The sequence below is a fragment of the Trachypithecus francoisi genome, unplaced genomic scaffold (genome assembly GCF_009764315.1).
Source record: "Trachypithecus francoisi isolate TF-2019V2 unplaced genomic scaffold, Tfra_2.0 Lachesis_group16, whole genome shotgun sequence".
Taxonomy (NCBI): Eukaryota; Metazoa; Chordata; class Mammalia; order Primates; family Cercopithecidae; genus Trachypithecus; species Trachypithecus francoisi.
Genome location: NW_022681461.1, coordinates 32,329,849 through 32,346,561, shown reverse-complemented (window position 1 = coordinate 32,346,561; position 16,713 = coordinate 32,329,849). Strand labels below are relative to the sequence as shown.

The 16,713-nt window shown below is 37.2% G+C and overlaps 1 pseudogene; it reads left to right on the top strand.

The window, feature by feature from the left end:
* Nucleotides 1-10,931: 10,931 nt before the first annotated feature.
* Nucleotides 10,932-11,414, top strand: LOC117099232 (annotated as a pseudogene).
* Nucleotides 11,415-16,713: the final 5,299 nt, after the last annotated feature.

The following is a 16,713-nucleotide window of genomic DNA, read 5'->3' as shown; positions in this document are numbered from 1 at the left end:
TACAGGTGCCCACCACCACGCCTGGCTACTTTTTTAATATTCTTTTAGCGGAGATGGGGTTTCACCATGTTAGCCAGGATGGTTTTGATCTCCTGACTTCGTGATCCGCCTGCCTTGGCCTCCCAAAGTGCTGTGATTACAGGCTTGAGCCACCGCGCCTAGCCCAATACTCTTTTAATTATGTGCATGTACTACAGTAATAATAGAAAGCCCAGAACTAAATAGTTTCTCTCTAACTACACACACACACACACACGTGTATACAGACATGCTATATATACCTATCCACATATATATATACACACATGCATAGACAGATCTATGTGTACATATGCATATATAGAAACTCATATATTATATATTTTGTAAGACATACAAAAATAGAAATCAAAGGATGCATTGAAAAATAAATATAGGCTGATTGTTGGATCTAGCTCAGCCACTTGTAGAGAAATATTTTAAAACATTATTTAAAATTTTTGGATTCCTGTGAAGGCCTGCTATACCCAGATTTGCCAAGGGATTTGGTTTGGAGAGTTTGATGAGCTTTATAGTTTATAAACCTAGAAGAAATGCTGATCAAAGAATTAAAGCATAGGAAGCATCACTGCAATCATTGCTATTTCTAATGGTCACTGTTAAACTGCTTTACCTTGGACATCATATAAAACAAAACCTCTCCATATGTGCTCATCTGCATCAGAAGGAATTATGGAAGAAACTGTTGTGCATTACTCAGCACAGTGAAGTAATAGAATGTGCTAGTGTAGCTTTAGATGACATTTTTTTGTTCTACAATGTTACTCATATTCTTCTAGCTCTGACCCATGTGCCTATCACATGGCTGGTATTTAACTCACTAATGTTGCACCATATTAGTTAAAATATGATTAGAGTCTTATTGAATCTAACCATAATGATAATAGATTCTTTCAGCTATTATATTTTCTTCCATTTTTTTTCCGTGTACTTACAGATGTAAATGTTTAACAAAATGATGCTTAAGTATTGCTTCATATATTCCTTCTTTTATTTGACATAAGCAAGTGTCTATCCTATATCATAATTCTTGAAAATGTAGTTTTCAATGGCATTATATGAATATATAGCACTATTTAATAATTTCCCATTGTTGAATATTCATAGTTTTATAATGTATTATTACTTATAATAATAAACACTGAATTTTTGACAGAAAGACTGTAAAGTTTCAGCAGGGCCACATTTCCTTTGAAAGCTGAAAGGAAGAGCCCTTTGCTTTTTAGCTTCTTACGGTGCCTTGCAGTCCCTGGGATTCCTTGGAGCTGTCTTTCCTGCATGTATCTCTGTGTCCTCTCTTCTTCTTATGTGGACAGCCATGGAATTTAGAATCTCCTCAAGTTCAGTATGGCCTCTTGTGAACTTGGTTACAGGTGCAAAACCCTATTTCCACACAAGGTAGCATTCATAGCTACTGGTAGTTAGGCCTTGCACATATGTTTTGGAAGGACACAATTCAATCCATCATAACTAATAAAAAAAATTTTAAATAATAGTTCAGCATTTTCTTCCACACTCCAATGTGTCATCCCACGTTGTCTCTGGGGGAAAACTCAACCCCTTTGAAGAACACTGGTCTAGAGTCCATGCCTGCAGAGGCTTTCATTTCTTTATGTGTCAGTGAATCCTCGGTGACTTGGGTAATTTTTTACCAAGCTTCCTGCCACGTATTTCTCCATCCCATTATTCTTTGATGGTCAGAACTAAGCCTATCCCACTATTTCATCTTCTGTTTTCTGTAAGAGGAAATTATCATGAATTACCATACTCTCTGGAAAGACATGTTCTGCATATGTTGTTCCCAAGTTTCCAATTTATTCTTGGATATTGCAAAAGAAATGCTGGTATACAAAGTGATGGTTTTGTATTCAATCCTTGAACTAAGATATGTTCCCACTTAACCCACCTTCTCTGTCTCTATACAGTTTAAAATAACTAAGTGTGGCAGGGAACTAGGGTTTTAAAAAATGCACATTGCCAAATAACTGGTTCAAAAGAACTAATAGTTATTAAAAGTTCTGTAGACACAGTTTTAGATTATTAATTATTGGTTGCTTTAGAAACATTCCATAAACATTACACTTTAATTGATACCTAAATACCTTCTGGGTATCTTGGCATTAGCATGGCACTGCTATTAAAGTGTATTATTTTCCTGAAATTTTAAATGAGGACACATTCTCCTTGGTCAGGTGAATCACTATCAAATCAGTGAACCTGACTATTCTTTCACTGCACCCCCCAATCTCCCCCTCCACACACTAAAGGGCTTTAACCACAAATCGCAGCTTTTCACTGCCCAGACTGACCCCAAACTGCTCCCTCTTTTCCCTTCCATCAGAGAAGATAGGATTTTGATAGTGTGCAAAAAGGAGTGGGTTGTAAAAAGTGAGTGTGAAGTAGCTACATTATCATACATCCTGTTCTGAACAAAAAGCCTTGCCGAAGACCCCATAACAAAAATCTATTGATTGTTCATCCCAACCACAACAAGAACCATGCAGTTCTTGTGACTAACCTGGTTCATATGTGCGTCCATAAATACACACATCCACTCATATGTCAGAGTACTCAATTCCTACTTGGAATTCTACTTTAATTACTTCAGACATTATTAAGATGTCTTTCATTTGGCAAAAAGGGTAGGTATGTCTCTCCCTGACTTATTTACCAGGCTGATATCTCAGTCTTTCTACGATTCCAGCAAGGTTTGAACCTCTTCTAAGGAGCTCATTCTCACAATATCTGGTTCCCCTTGAATCTACCTTCAAGTATCACAAATGTAGTGAAGTGTTAGATGTAGTTATCATGGAAGAAAAATTTTAAAACAATGTTCTGAGCCAATTAGCTGAGTTAAAAAAGGATCAAAGGATATAGTCTTGATTTTTAAACAGGTTGTAGCTATGTTTTCCTTCTAGTTTGCCTGGTCCCAATAAAATCCAGAACTTGAATTACTGGTTTTACAGGATATGACATTATATTTAAGGCTACTCAGGCTTCTATTGGCAATGACAGTGTGGAAGTGGGGATATAGGACTTTATATCACTCATTAATTTCTGAAATTTAACAAAGATGCTTAATGAAGGATATTAAAAATCCATAATATTTTAACTCCAAATATTTAAATATTAAGGATTTGGAAGGTGTGATAACATTAGCACTTTCACATTGGGCATGGTGACTCACACCTGGAGTCCCAATGTTTTGGGGAACTTAGGCAAGAAGATTGCTCGAGGCCAGGAGTTCAAAACCAGCCTGGGCAACATGGGTAGCTATTGGGCAGGTGAGGTGGGAAGATCATGTGATCCCAGGAGTTTGAGACTGCAGTGAGCTGTGATCATGCCACTGCACTCCAGCCTGAGCAAGAGTGACAGCTGTCTCTTAAAAAAAATAGCACTTACATGCTTTGTAGGTGAGGAAGTAATTTGGTACACTTTCTGGAAGATATTTTAGCGATTAGTTTTGGGAATTTTAAATACATTGATATGCTTTAGCCTGGTGAGTCAACCTCTAATTTATTCCAGTAAATAATTGTAGGTAGGACATAAAGATATATTACAAGAATGTCCTTTACCACATTTCTGTAAAGAATTCAGTGTTTGTTATTATAAGTAATAATATATTATAAAAATATAAATATTCAGCAATGGGAAATTATTAAATAGAGCTATAGATTCATATAACTCATATGAATTATGTAATTCATATAATTGAAAAATACATTTTCAAGAATTATATAGGATAAACACTTGCTTATGTCAAATAAAAGAAGGAATATATAAAGCAGTACTTAAGCATCATTTTATTAAACATTTACATCTATAAGTATACAGAGGGAAAAATAGAAGGAAAATATACTAGCTAAAGGAATCTATTATTATGGATTATTTTGTTTTCCTTATATTTTCTCTATTTTTCAATTTTTCTACAGTGAATATGTAACATTTTTATAATCAGCAGAAATATATATATTATTAAGAATGACTAATAAAATCCTACAAACATAACTCCTTCAGATTAGTCACCAAGAATATTATTTATTCTTAACAGCCAATCCCTCTCACTATAATTGCATGAGCCTTCATCTGAGGCCTCTTAAAATCAGTCACATCTGTTTGCTGTTAGGCTGTTTTACATCAGTTTGAAATTTTAGCTCACCCAGTCCTTCCATGATTGAGATTGTTTTGGAACTTCAATGATGACATATAAAGCATCTCTGTTACTTAAAGCCATTTTCTGTCATTGATGTTGATAAAGCTTCTCTACTCCACCCCTTCCCAAAAATGTGCTTTGATCAACCATTACCTTTGTAATTTTTAGATCAAGAAATTATAGCTATCAAATTCTTCTAATGAATAAACAAGACTTTGAATTGCCTCTACAAATATTAATGGCTTCCAAATAAATGCACATGTACATACATAAGATGCCAAACACCTACTCTCAAAACCCTTATGAAGTAGGCATATATGAAAGATGCCTTATATGTACATGAGTAGCTAACCAGTCTTGTGACATGTGTTTTTCTCTGTAATGCCGACAGAGCTATGACATTCAGATCGTGGCACTGGCGAACCAAACAGGCTTCAGATCTGAGAACATCCTCAACTTAAAGAATTCTTTCTTTAGGTAAGAAATCTTCCCATGCATTTTACACCTATGTTTATAAAAATCTTAATCACTCCATGACCAGGTAAAGAGGAACAGAATAACTCTATCTTTCCTAAGAGGAAAAGAAAGTATATACTAGTTCTCTTCCTCTCTGGGGAGACTTGGCGCCTGTATGGAGTCGAATGTTTCATGATCCCTTAAACAGAATTCAATACATAACAATCTGATACTGAAACAAAGTCACTAGAGAGTCCTACAAAGTGAGCTATAATGTCCTCCAGTTCCGAGTGAGCTCAGTCCTCCAGCTGAGCTATAATGAGCTGTGTGACCTCAGGCAAAGCAAGTTTCTTTCCCTGGCATTTGGTTTTCTCATCTGTAAAATGTGGGATTCAAAGATAGTCTGACTTTCATTCACTTTATGTAGCAGTTATTTCAATACACCTAAAACATGAATTCGTTTAAGTTATATTTTTTTTGAGACTCATTGGATGTGTAGCTCACATAAGTCAGGACATTCTCTCTTTAAGAGCTATGCAGATTTCATCTGATACGAGGAACTTGCCACAGTGAGATGAATACAACAAATGTTTCCAGAAAAAAAACTCCCCATCCTTAGACACCTGTTCAAATATGAGCCAATTAAAAATCCACACATAAAATCAACCACACAAATAAAACCACTGGACACTGTTTACTCTTGACTTCCTTATTAAAAAGAGACTTTTTCCTCATAATGTCTCCCACAGGCTATTAGTCAAAGAATCATATCTCTGTAGTATTGAAAAACTTGAAGCAAAGAGGAAATTCAGGAAACCAAACCAATAATTCTTTAGCAGAGATAAGAAAATGAGAGATTTTGACCTTGAAGCAGGAGAGGAAAAAAAAAAGGGCAAAGCTACGATGTAATATATTGTATACCAGTTGTCACACACAGTGTGGATCTTTGAAACTCATTGCCCATTAGAGATAAGATCATGTCTTTAATTCTGAAGGAAGGGAGATGTCCTTGCTTTCATCCGTCCTTAACACAATCATGCCATGTAAAGCAAAGGGCACAGGTTTCGGCCTCAGAGAGAACAAGCTGACTACTCACTAACATGCAGACCAATTTGAGGCAAATTATGTAACCTATGTAGGCCTCAGTGTTTTTATCTGTATAATGAGATAAAAGGCATATACCTCACTAGGATTGCAAGAATTTACATAACATGCTCAAGTACCTAACAGTTCACAGAATTAGTGCTCAATAAATGCTAATTTTCTTTCTTCCTCCCTTTTCTTCCTGTTCTCTGCTTTCCAACTCTCTCAATATGGTAAATAGATGATGATTTGTAGTTTATTCCAAACAGAATCATTTGGGATTTGAAAAAGAATGTGACTACTTAGAAGGTTTTAGAAAACTCGCCTTTTGAATACAAGAACCATGTAAACTATTAACTCTTGAGTCCCACCTCTGCTTTATCTTACAAGAACAAGGCTTTTACCAAAAAACCACCCAGAGAGATCCTGGCCAGGGCCAACACCTCCCTTGTGTGAAGGCACAAACAGTGACCATAAGGTCGTAGTGAGAGATTGTAAGGTCTGAGGATAATTCAAGATGGCCACAGCTCAATCAAAACACACTGGCTGTTGAATGAAGGGCACATGACTTTCCTTTTCCCTTGCCTCTTACTCAGCAGCTGACAGACAGAAGCAGAGGAAGGTGCTTAATTCCCTGAGAATTCCAGATCTTGACTATATTTCTTCACCATCCCTTTCCTGATGTCTAGACCTCAGCATCTTCAGTAGAGATGGGGACTAAATGACAGAATTTTAGAAAAGTGCTTAGCATACAATAGGTGCTCAGTTAAGTGTTCAACAATGGTAATGCCCTTCTCCAGACCACTCCCACCGCTAGTTCAATGCCAGTTTGCTATTACAGCATCTGAGAGGAAGCATGTGTGTGTGTTGGGAAGAACTGAAATAAATGGTGTTACCCAGAAAAATTGTTGGTAATTTAGCACCAAAATAATTTTTTCTCCATTTGTTTTTTGTTCTACCATTTTTAAGGCACTGTAAACACTACCGATATGCAAGAGCATACCATCTGGGCATCATTTACATACTAGAAACATCTCAAGATCAGCAAATTTATTACTAAAGGCACAAACGTCCACCATTGCATATAATGTGAAAGTTTCTATTTTTCCTTGGTGGGGTGGAAACCTTTATTTTGAAAATTAATTATTTTAAAGTAATTTGAAAATAAAAGAAAAGCTAACAGTTGTTCCTAAAACTGAGCAAGAGGACAAAAACACTTCATCAGAGAGGACAAGCTCTCAGGTAACCTGGCAGATTTTACAAGAGCTTTGAGACTAGCGCTTCATCATTCAGGCTCTGCACAAGACCTGGCTGGGCCATTCACTGTGTCAGTCAGCAGAAATGCAGCAGATTGGGACAGATTCAATCTCTGCCTCCAGGAAACTCATATTGTAGTGGGAGGGAAGTAGGTATCAAATAGCTTGATGCATAATTAATTATCATAATTGCAATAAGTGATATGAAGGAGAAGGAAAGGGTGCTAAGGGAGCATTTATTGGGAGACCTAGAGCAGAGTTTCAGAGTTAATCTGTAAAACAACCACCCCCAGTGACCCAAATCCAGAAACAGCTGGTGGTCCTTTAGAATACAAGAAGAAACCTGTGGTACATTGCTACGGAGTGACCCATTTGAAGGGAAGGTGGGGCTCAAAGTTTCCTATTGAAACTTGAAAACTTCATCAGGCATGGCCTCTTCTGCAAAGCTTTTCCCAAGGCTGAGTTAGATGCCTCTCCCACATCACTCAAAGACCCTTGCACAAACATCACTTTTATGGCATCTGGATGAGGTTGGTCTCAGTTACTATTTAACTTGTCTGGGACCCCTAATACTTTGAGACAAGACCTTGTCATTGCCCTTTGTAACACAGTGTTACACAAAGCTGCTGGATAAATGTCTGATGAATGAGTGAATGAATGTGGCCCCAAAGAGCTCCTCATGGGTCCCCAAAGAAGTAAGCTTATGATCACAATACCATGGCCAAAAGAGCATTTAATCTTCCAGGCTAGCACCACAGCAAACCTCTATTATTACATTAATAGCTCTCACAAAATAATTTGATCCTTCCTTTTCCAAAATATTAAGTTCCCTTAATTTCCTCAACTTAAGTATTTCTTAACTTCCCTTCTTTCTTTCAACCAATTTATTAAACAATTATAGTGTGTCAGGTACTGTTCTTGGTCCTGAAGAGAATGAGATAGGAACAAACTCCCTGGTCCCATGGTTCTAGAGAGTCTCATGGTTTGATGTCTCCCAATAGAATTTTTTTTTTTTTAAAGTAGGTTGGGCAAGGTGGCTGATGTCTGTAATCCTAGCATTTTGGGATGCCAAGGTGGGAGAATCGCTTGATTTCAGGAGTTTGAGACCAGCCTGGGCAACATGGCAAGACCCCATCTCTACCAAAACAAAAAACAAACAAACAAAACCCAGCCAGGCATGGTGGTGCACACTTGTAGTCCTAGCTACTCAGGAGGCAGAGGTAGGAAAATCACTTAAGCCTAGGAGATTGAGGCTGCAGTGAGCCCTGATCATACCACTGCACTCCAGCCTGGGTGGCAGAGCAAGTCCCTATCTCAAAAAGGAATTAAAAAAGCTAAGCACATGGGATAATTTCAGATGGTGATAAGTTTTCTGAAAAGGATTAAGGGTAATATCTACCTGATTTCATTACTTACTATAAAACTACAGTAATTGAGGCTGTGCAGTACTCATGAAAGGGTAGATGTATAGGTCAGTAGGATGGATTAGATCAAAAACAGACCCTAAAATATATGGTCAATTGGTTTTTGGGAGTTGCAGATAATTCAATGGAGAAGAGTTGGTCTTTCAAAACTGTTGGAATCATTGGATATCAGTATGTGATTTTAAAAAATAAACTTTAATCCATATCTCATAGCATCTACAAAAATTAAAATAAATCATAAGTTAAAATATAAAACCTAAAAGCATAAAATTTCTAGGAAAAAAAACAAAGAAAATCTTTGTGGCCTCAAGTTAGACAAAAATTTCTTACATATGATCTCAAAACCTCAGAGAAAAATGATAATACTTCTAAATTAAGAACTCATAACCTTGGAAAGACACACTAAGAAAATGAAAAGACAAGTCACACACTGGGTGCAACTATTTGGAAATCACAGACCTGAAAAAAAATCTAGAATATTAAAAGAACTTGTGATATAATTCTGCCTGAAGGCCCAGCAATAAGAAAACTCAATTTAAAAAGTAATGATAAAGGCAAAAGATTTGAACAACTACTTTACCAGAAAAAAAAAATTTCCATATAATAGCAAATAAGAACATGAAAAGATGTTTGGCATCATTAGTCATTAGGGAAATTTAAATTAAAACCATGATGAGATACCACTACACAACTATTAGGTGGCTAAAATATAAGAATCCGACAATACTAAGTGCTGACAAACATGTAGAACTACTGGAATTCTCATTTATTGCTGGTGGGAATACAATATGGCACTATCACTTAGGAAAACCATTTCACAGCTTCTGATATAGTTAAGCATTCACTTGCCATGTGACCTGGCAATCTCACTCCTTGATATTTACCTTAGTGAAATGAAAACTTGCATTAACAGTGAAAACTATATTTGAATGTTTATTGCAGCTTTATTTGTAATCACCAAACCTGGAAACAACTAAAATGTCTCTTAAATAGAGAATAAACAAACAAACTGTAGTTCATTCATACAATGGAATAATAATAATAATAAAGAATGGAGTACTGATATGTCTAACAATATCACTACATTATACTCAGTGAAAGAAGCCAGATTCCAAAGGCTATATACTATTAGATTCTATTTATATGCCACTGTGGAAAAAGCAGCATTATAGATAAGAAAACAGATCAGAGCTACATGGCAAAACCCCATCTCTACAAAAAATATAAAAATTAGCCGGGCTTGGTGGTCTGCAACTGTAGTCCCAACTACTCAAGGTACTGAGGCTGGAGGATCACTTGAGCCTGGGAGATGGAGGTTGCAATGAGCAGAGATTGTGCCACTGCACTGCAGCCTGAGTGACAGAGCAAGAGCCTGTCGCAAAAACAAACAAAAATAGAACAGAGGTGGGGTTCTTGGAAGGGTTGGCTCTAAAGAGGTATGGGAAAATTTTAGGGGTGAGCGATGGAGCTTTTCCATATCGTGATTGTAGAGGTGGCAACACATAGCTATATGCTTTGTCAAAACCCAAAGAACTATACATTAAAAAGGGTGAATTTTACTGTGTGTAAATTTTTTAAATTATGTAAAAACTTATTTAAAAATGGTTACATAAAGGAATTATAGGAAAGTTAAAAAGGAATAAGCTAGAAAGTGTCAAGGCCAGGATTGACGGGTTGGAGGATTGGTGGAGGAGGTGTGTTCCAAGAGGTGGCACCTGATAGAGGCCTAAATGTCAAAAAAGGAGCCAGCATGGGCAGATGCACAAGCAGAGCCTTACCAGAAGACAGAAGTAAGGGCAAAGGCCCCAGGCAAGATAAGCCTATTGAATAGCAGAAAAATAAATCAGTGCTTAGGCTTTGCTGTAAATCTACAGAGAAGAAAAAAAGTTCTTTTGATGAACAGAAATCTGGATCATCGTCTTGGATCTGAATTCAGGCTGTGCATAATCAAACATACTAAATATAGTGGGTAAATATAGATTTAGGGCTGCCCCTAAAAACTCCAGGGAAAGGCATGGGAGTGAGAATAGGAAAGGGGAAAGGGGAAAGGAAGAGAAGGAGAGGACATGAAAACAAAACTTGCTTGCTTATAGCTTTGGGTCTGGCTAGAACTTAATCACTTCAGTGTCATAGAATCACTTTCTTTGTTTTAGGTTTGCCTAGAAGACAGTAACAAGCCAAGCAATAAGTAAAATGAAGGCCTGTGAAGTTTATCAGCATCCCAGTTCATACTTCGTGATCTATGCATTCTAAATTTTACAAGGGTGTTTCAGTTTATTTAATTTTTTTCTAACTCTAAAATTTGCATACTAACTTTACTGAAGAGTCGATTTCTTGGTGCTTCTTAGACTAGCTCTTTATAATTTTCTTCATGTGCCTGAAGATTAAATTTCTTTTAATTGTGGGTTTCTCTTTATTACTATTATAGCAAAAGAAACAGCATTACTTTAATTTTAGAAGTATTTTTAAAAAATTTAGCCTGTGGACCATGGACAGCCAGGGTTGGTGAAGGATCCCAAGATGGTTGGGTGAAAACTTGCTCTAAAAACCACTGACTGGGTAGCTTTTGCAGAGATCATACCCCAGAACCAAAAGGCCATTGCTAATTCCCTGAAATCCTGGAATGAGACCCTCACTTCCAGGTTGGCTACTTTACCTGAGAATCCACCAGCTATCAACCGGGCTTACTACAAGGACCAGGTAGCCAAGGCAGGCTTAGTGAATGACTTTGAGAAGAAGTTTAATGCCCTGAAGGTTCCTGTGCCAGAGGATAAATATACCACCCAGGTGTATGCTGAAGAAAAAGAAGATGTGAAATCTTATGCTGAGTGGGTGTCTCTCTCAAAGGCCACGATTGTAGAATATGAGAAACAGAAGGAGAAGAAGAACTTAATTCCATTTGATCAGATGACCATTGAGGACTTGAACAAAGCTTTCCCAGAAACCAAATTAGACAAGAAAAAGTATCCCTAATGACCTCACCAACCAATCAAGAATTTTTAAAATTGAGTCCAGGAGGAAGATCTGGCCCTTATATTGCACATTCTGGACATTGAAAATAAAGATACAGTTAAAAAAAGAAATTTAACAAAACCCTACCTCATGTTTATATGTATGCAATATATATGACTGAGATAAGAGCATGTTAGGAGTGATCCTCTATTTGCAATTTCAATCTATTTTTGCAAACATTTTCAACAAATCAGCAGCGACTTTCTAGCTCAGCAATGTGTTAAGAAATTTTTGCCTTATTCATGTTGTTGAATATAATATGATGTCAGGAATGTTCTTCACTGGCAGCAATAGTTGATGAGTCTGTATGTAGTTAAGAGAATAAAGATGGTGCCTTTGTCAGTTTCTTTTAGGTTTACAATAAAAATGTACAGTGTGAGACGGCAGTGAGGCCTCTCCTTTTCTTTAAGACATTTGTTATATGTCACATGTCAATGGTCATGAAAGATGATCTCTCTAAAGAGCAGGTTTTCGGCCGGGCGCGGTGGCTCAAGCCTGTAATCCCAGCACTTTGGGAGGCCGAGACGGGCGGATCACGAGGTCAGGAGATCGAAACCATCCTGGCTAACACGGTGAAACCCCGTCTCTACTAAAAATACAAAAACTAGCCGGGCGAGATGGCGGGCGCCTGTAGTCCCAGCTTACTCGGGAGGCTGAGGCAGGAGAATGGCGTAAACCCGGGAGGCGGAGCTTGCAGTGAGCTGAGATCTGGCCACTGCACTCCAGTCCCGGCGACAGAGCGAGACTCCGCCTCAAAAAAAAAAAAAAAAAAAAAATTCACAAATTGGTATTATTTCCTATCTTTGAACAATCCTGAAGATCTGTGAGGTTTATGAATTTCTAATTTTGCTGAAGCAAAAATTTGGTACAGATATATGCTACAAGGTAGGTGTGGGGAAATAACTGACTTTTTATAGATCACTCAGAGGATGCACCTCCATGCAAGCAACAGCTCCCCTCATATTAAAAATTTCTATTCATCATCTTCACCTTAGTTTTGAAAATTTAAGTAAGTGCTTAAGTAAATGTTACTATAAAAATGATGTAATGTAGGGTTGTGTTTATTCCAGTCAAGGAATTTTGTAACTTTACTAATTATTCCAACCTGTAGCTACAGAATTATTAAAGAATGAAAGGAGCTTATTTATTAAAGTGTTCATTTATTGCATTTTATGGGGGAAATTAGGTAACTTTAGTATTTGTAAATTAGAAAGGACCTCAAAGCATGTCCTTCATTGAGATGGTTAATTTTATGTGTCAACTTGACTGCACTAGGGGTGTCCAGAGTAAACTTTATTTCTGGATGTGTCTACAAGGGTATTTCCAGATGATATTAGCATTTGAATCAGTTGAATTTAATAAAGTAAATTGCCCTCCCCAGTGTGGGTGGGAATAATCCAATCTGTTGAGAGCTTGAAAGAACAAAAAGGTAGAGGAAGAAGTTCCTTCTTCCTGCCTGCCTGCTTGAACTGGGACATGGTCTTCTCCCGCCCTTGGCCTGGGATTTATACCATCAGCTCCCCTGGTTCTCAAGCCTTGGGAGTTGAACTTGAATCACACCACTGGCTTTCCTGGGCCTCCAGCTTGCAGACAGTAGGTTGAGGGGCTTCTCAGCCTCCATGATTGTGTGGGCCATTTTCTCATAATCTCTTTATATATATATGTGTGTGTGTGTGTGTGTGTATGTATATATATAGTTTTGAAATTTTAAGTATATGTAAAAAATATATATCTTTATATATAAAAAATGAATTGGACACAGATCCAACCATATATATATATACACACACACACATATATATACACACATATATACACACACACACATACACATACTGTTGGTTCTGTTTCTCTAAAGAATCCTGACTAACACACTTGTGAATATCAAGAGTAGCTTTAGCTTTGGACTTAAGGACACCTTGGAAATCTCAGTCTTTCATGAACCAGTCATAATTAACATAAGGCCAAAACTATGAAGAATTGTAGTAGGAACTGATGATGACTGATGTGAGGAACTATTCTGAGGCAGCTCAGATCTTGGGGTATGCCGCTGGGACAAGGATAGGAGGACATGGAAAACACATGGGCTGAGGAACTCCAGGACACACACCAGTAAATTGCTATGGAAGTTAAATTGTGCCTTTGCCAAGAACACAAGACCCTGACTGAAAATACTTTAAACAAAGAAATTTATCATATCGTATTGCAGGAAGTCCAGAGGTACAGTGGGCTCTAGGATTGATGACTCAGTGACTCAGTGACTCTGTGATTTCATCAAGGACCGAGGTTCTTTCCTTTTGTTGCTCTGCATCCAGCCCCCATTATAGGCACAAGGTGACCATGAAAGTTCCAGGGGTCACATCCAGACACCATAACACTCAGAGTCATAAAGAGACTATCACTTTTGCTGATAGTCTCTTAAAATTTCCTCTTAAAATTATGATAATGATATTTAACACTTCTTATGTGCCCGGCACTATTCTAAATGCTTTATAAATATAACTTTTTTTTTTACCATAATTAGTTCATTTAATTTTTGTCAGGACATGAAAATGCAAAGCTTCAATAAAAAGAATCATTATGCAAAGCAAAGCTATGACCCTCTATTAAGCGTTTGGCAAAGAAATATAATTTGGCCAGACATGGTGGCTCACACCTATAATCCCAACACTTTGGGAGGCTGAGACGGGATGATCTCTTGAGGACCGGATTTCGGAGACAGACCCTATCTCTACAAAAAATTTTAAAAATATCCAGGTGTAGCGGCGCAAGCCTGTGTTCCCAGCTACTGGGGAGACTGAGGTAGGAGGATCCTTTGAGCCCAGGAGGTAGAGGCTGCAGAGAGCCATGATTGTGTCACTGCACCAGCCTGGGTGACAGAGTGAGACACTGTCTCAAAAAAAGGAAAAGCACTTTTATTATTATTTTATAATTTCAATTTTTATTTTAGATTCAGGGATACATGTGCAGATTTCTAACGTAAGTATATTGCCTAACGCTGAGGTTTGGGGTACAGATCCCATCACTAAGGTAATGAGCGTAATTCCCAATAAGTAGTTTTTCAACCCACAGCCCCCTTCCTCCCTCCCTACTCTAATAGTCCATAGTGTCTATTGTTCCCATCTTTATGTTCATGTGTACTCAATGTTTAGTGTCTACTTATAAGTGAGGACATAAGGTATTTGGTTTTCTGTTCCTGCATTAATTCTCATAGGATTATGGCCTCCAGCTGCATCCATGTTGCTACAAAGGACATGATTTCATTTTTTATGGCTGGGTAGTATTCCATGGTGTATTTGTACCATGTTTTCTTTATCCAGTTTTCTTTTCCCCACAGCCTCACCAGCAGCTGTTGTTTTTTGAGTTTTTAATAACAGCCATTCTGACTGGTATGAGATGGTATCCCATTGTGGTTTTGATTTGCATTTCTCTGATGATTAGTGATGTGCATTTTTCATGTTTGTTGAAAATGTGTATGTCATCTTTTGAGAAGTGTCTGCTCAAGTCCTTTGCCCACTTTTTAATGAGTTTGTTTGTTTTTTGTTTATTCGTATAAGTTTCTTATAGATTCTGGATATTAGACCTCTGTCAAATGCATAGCTTGTAAAGATTTCCCCCATTCTGGGGGTTGTCTGATTATAGATAATTTCTTTTGCTGTGCAGAAGCCCTTCAATTTAATGAGGTCCTAATTGTCAATTTTTGCTTTTGTTGCAACTGCTTTTGGGACTTAGCAAAATAATTCTTGGCAAGGCCAATTTTGAGAAGGGTATTTCCTAAGTTTTCTTCTAGTATTTTTATAATTTGGTCTTATATTTAAATCTTTAATCCATCTTGAGTTATTTTTTGTATATGGTGAAATGGGGTCCAGTTTCATTCTTCTGCAATGACTACTCAGTTATCCCAGCACTATTTATTGAATAAGGAGTCCTTTCCTCATTGCTTATTATTGTTGATTTTGTCAAAGATCAGATGGTTGTAGGTGTGCAGCTTTATTTCTGGGTTCTATTCTATGTGTTTGTTTTTGTACCAGTACAATGTTGTTTTGGTTACTGCAGCCTTATAGTATAGTTGGAAGTTGGGTAGTGTAATGCCTCTGGCTTTGTTCTTGGCTAGGATTGCTTTAGCTATTCAGGCTCCTTTTTTGATTCCATATGAATTCTATAATAGTTTTTTTCTAATTCTGTGAAAAATTACACTGACAGATTGACAGGAACAGTGCTGAATCTGTACATTGCTTTGGGCAATATGGTCATTTAAACAATAGCGACTCTTCTAATCCACGAGCAAGGAATGTGTTTTCATTTACTTGTGTCATCTCTGATTTTTTTCACCAGTATTTCGTAGTTCTCCTTATAGAGCTCTTTCAACTTCTTGGTATATGACTATTGTAAATTGGATCTTGTTCTTGATTTGACTCTCAGCTTCAACATTATTGATGTATAGAAATTCTACTGATCTTTGTACCTTGATTTTGTATCCTGAAACTGTACTAAAGTCATTTATCAGTTCTAGAGGCATTTTGGCAGAGTCCTTAGGGTTTTCTAGGTATAGAATCATATCATCAGTGAAGATAGATAGTTTGACTTCTTATTCTCCTATTTGGATGCCTTTTATTTCTTTCTTCTGCCTGATTGCTCTGGCTAGGATTTCCAGCCCTATGTTGAATAGGAGTGGTGATAGTGGGGATCCTTGTCTTGTTCCAGTTATCAAGAGGAATGGTTTCAGCTTTTTCCCATTCAGTACGATGTTAGCTGTGGGTTTGCCATAGATTGCTCTTATTATCTTGAAGTATTTTCTTTTAATGCCTATTTTGTTGAGGGGTTTTATCATGAAGGATGTTGGATTTTCCCAGAAGCTTTTTCTACATCTATTGAGATAATCAGATGGCTTTGCTTTTCATTCTGTTTATGAAGTGAATGACATTTATTGATTTGCATATGTTGAACCAGCCCTGCATCTCAGGAATAAAGCCTACTTGATCATGGTGTTTTAATTTTTCGATGTGCTACTAGATTCAGTTTTGTAGTATTTAGTTAAGAATTTTTGCATTTATGTTCACCAGAAATGTTGGCCTGCAGTTTTGTTGTTGTTGTTGTTGTTGTGTCTCTGCCAGATTTTAGTATCAGGCTGATGCTGGTTTTATAGAATGAGTTAAGAAGCCCCTCCCCCTTGATTTTTTGGAATAGGTTCAGTATGACTGATAACAGTTCTTTGTTTGTCTGGTAGAATTTGACTGAGAATCCATCTGATCTAGGGCTTTTTTTTTTTTTTTTTTTTTCCCCTATGGTT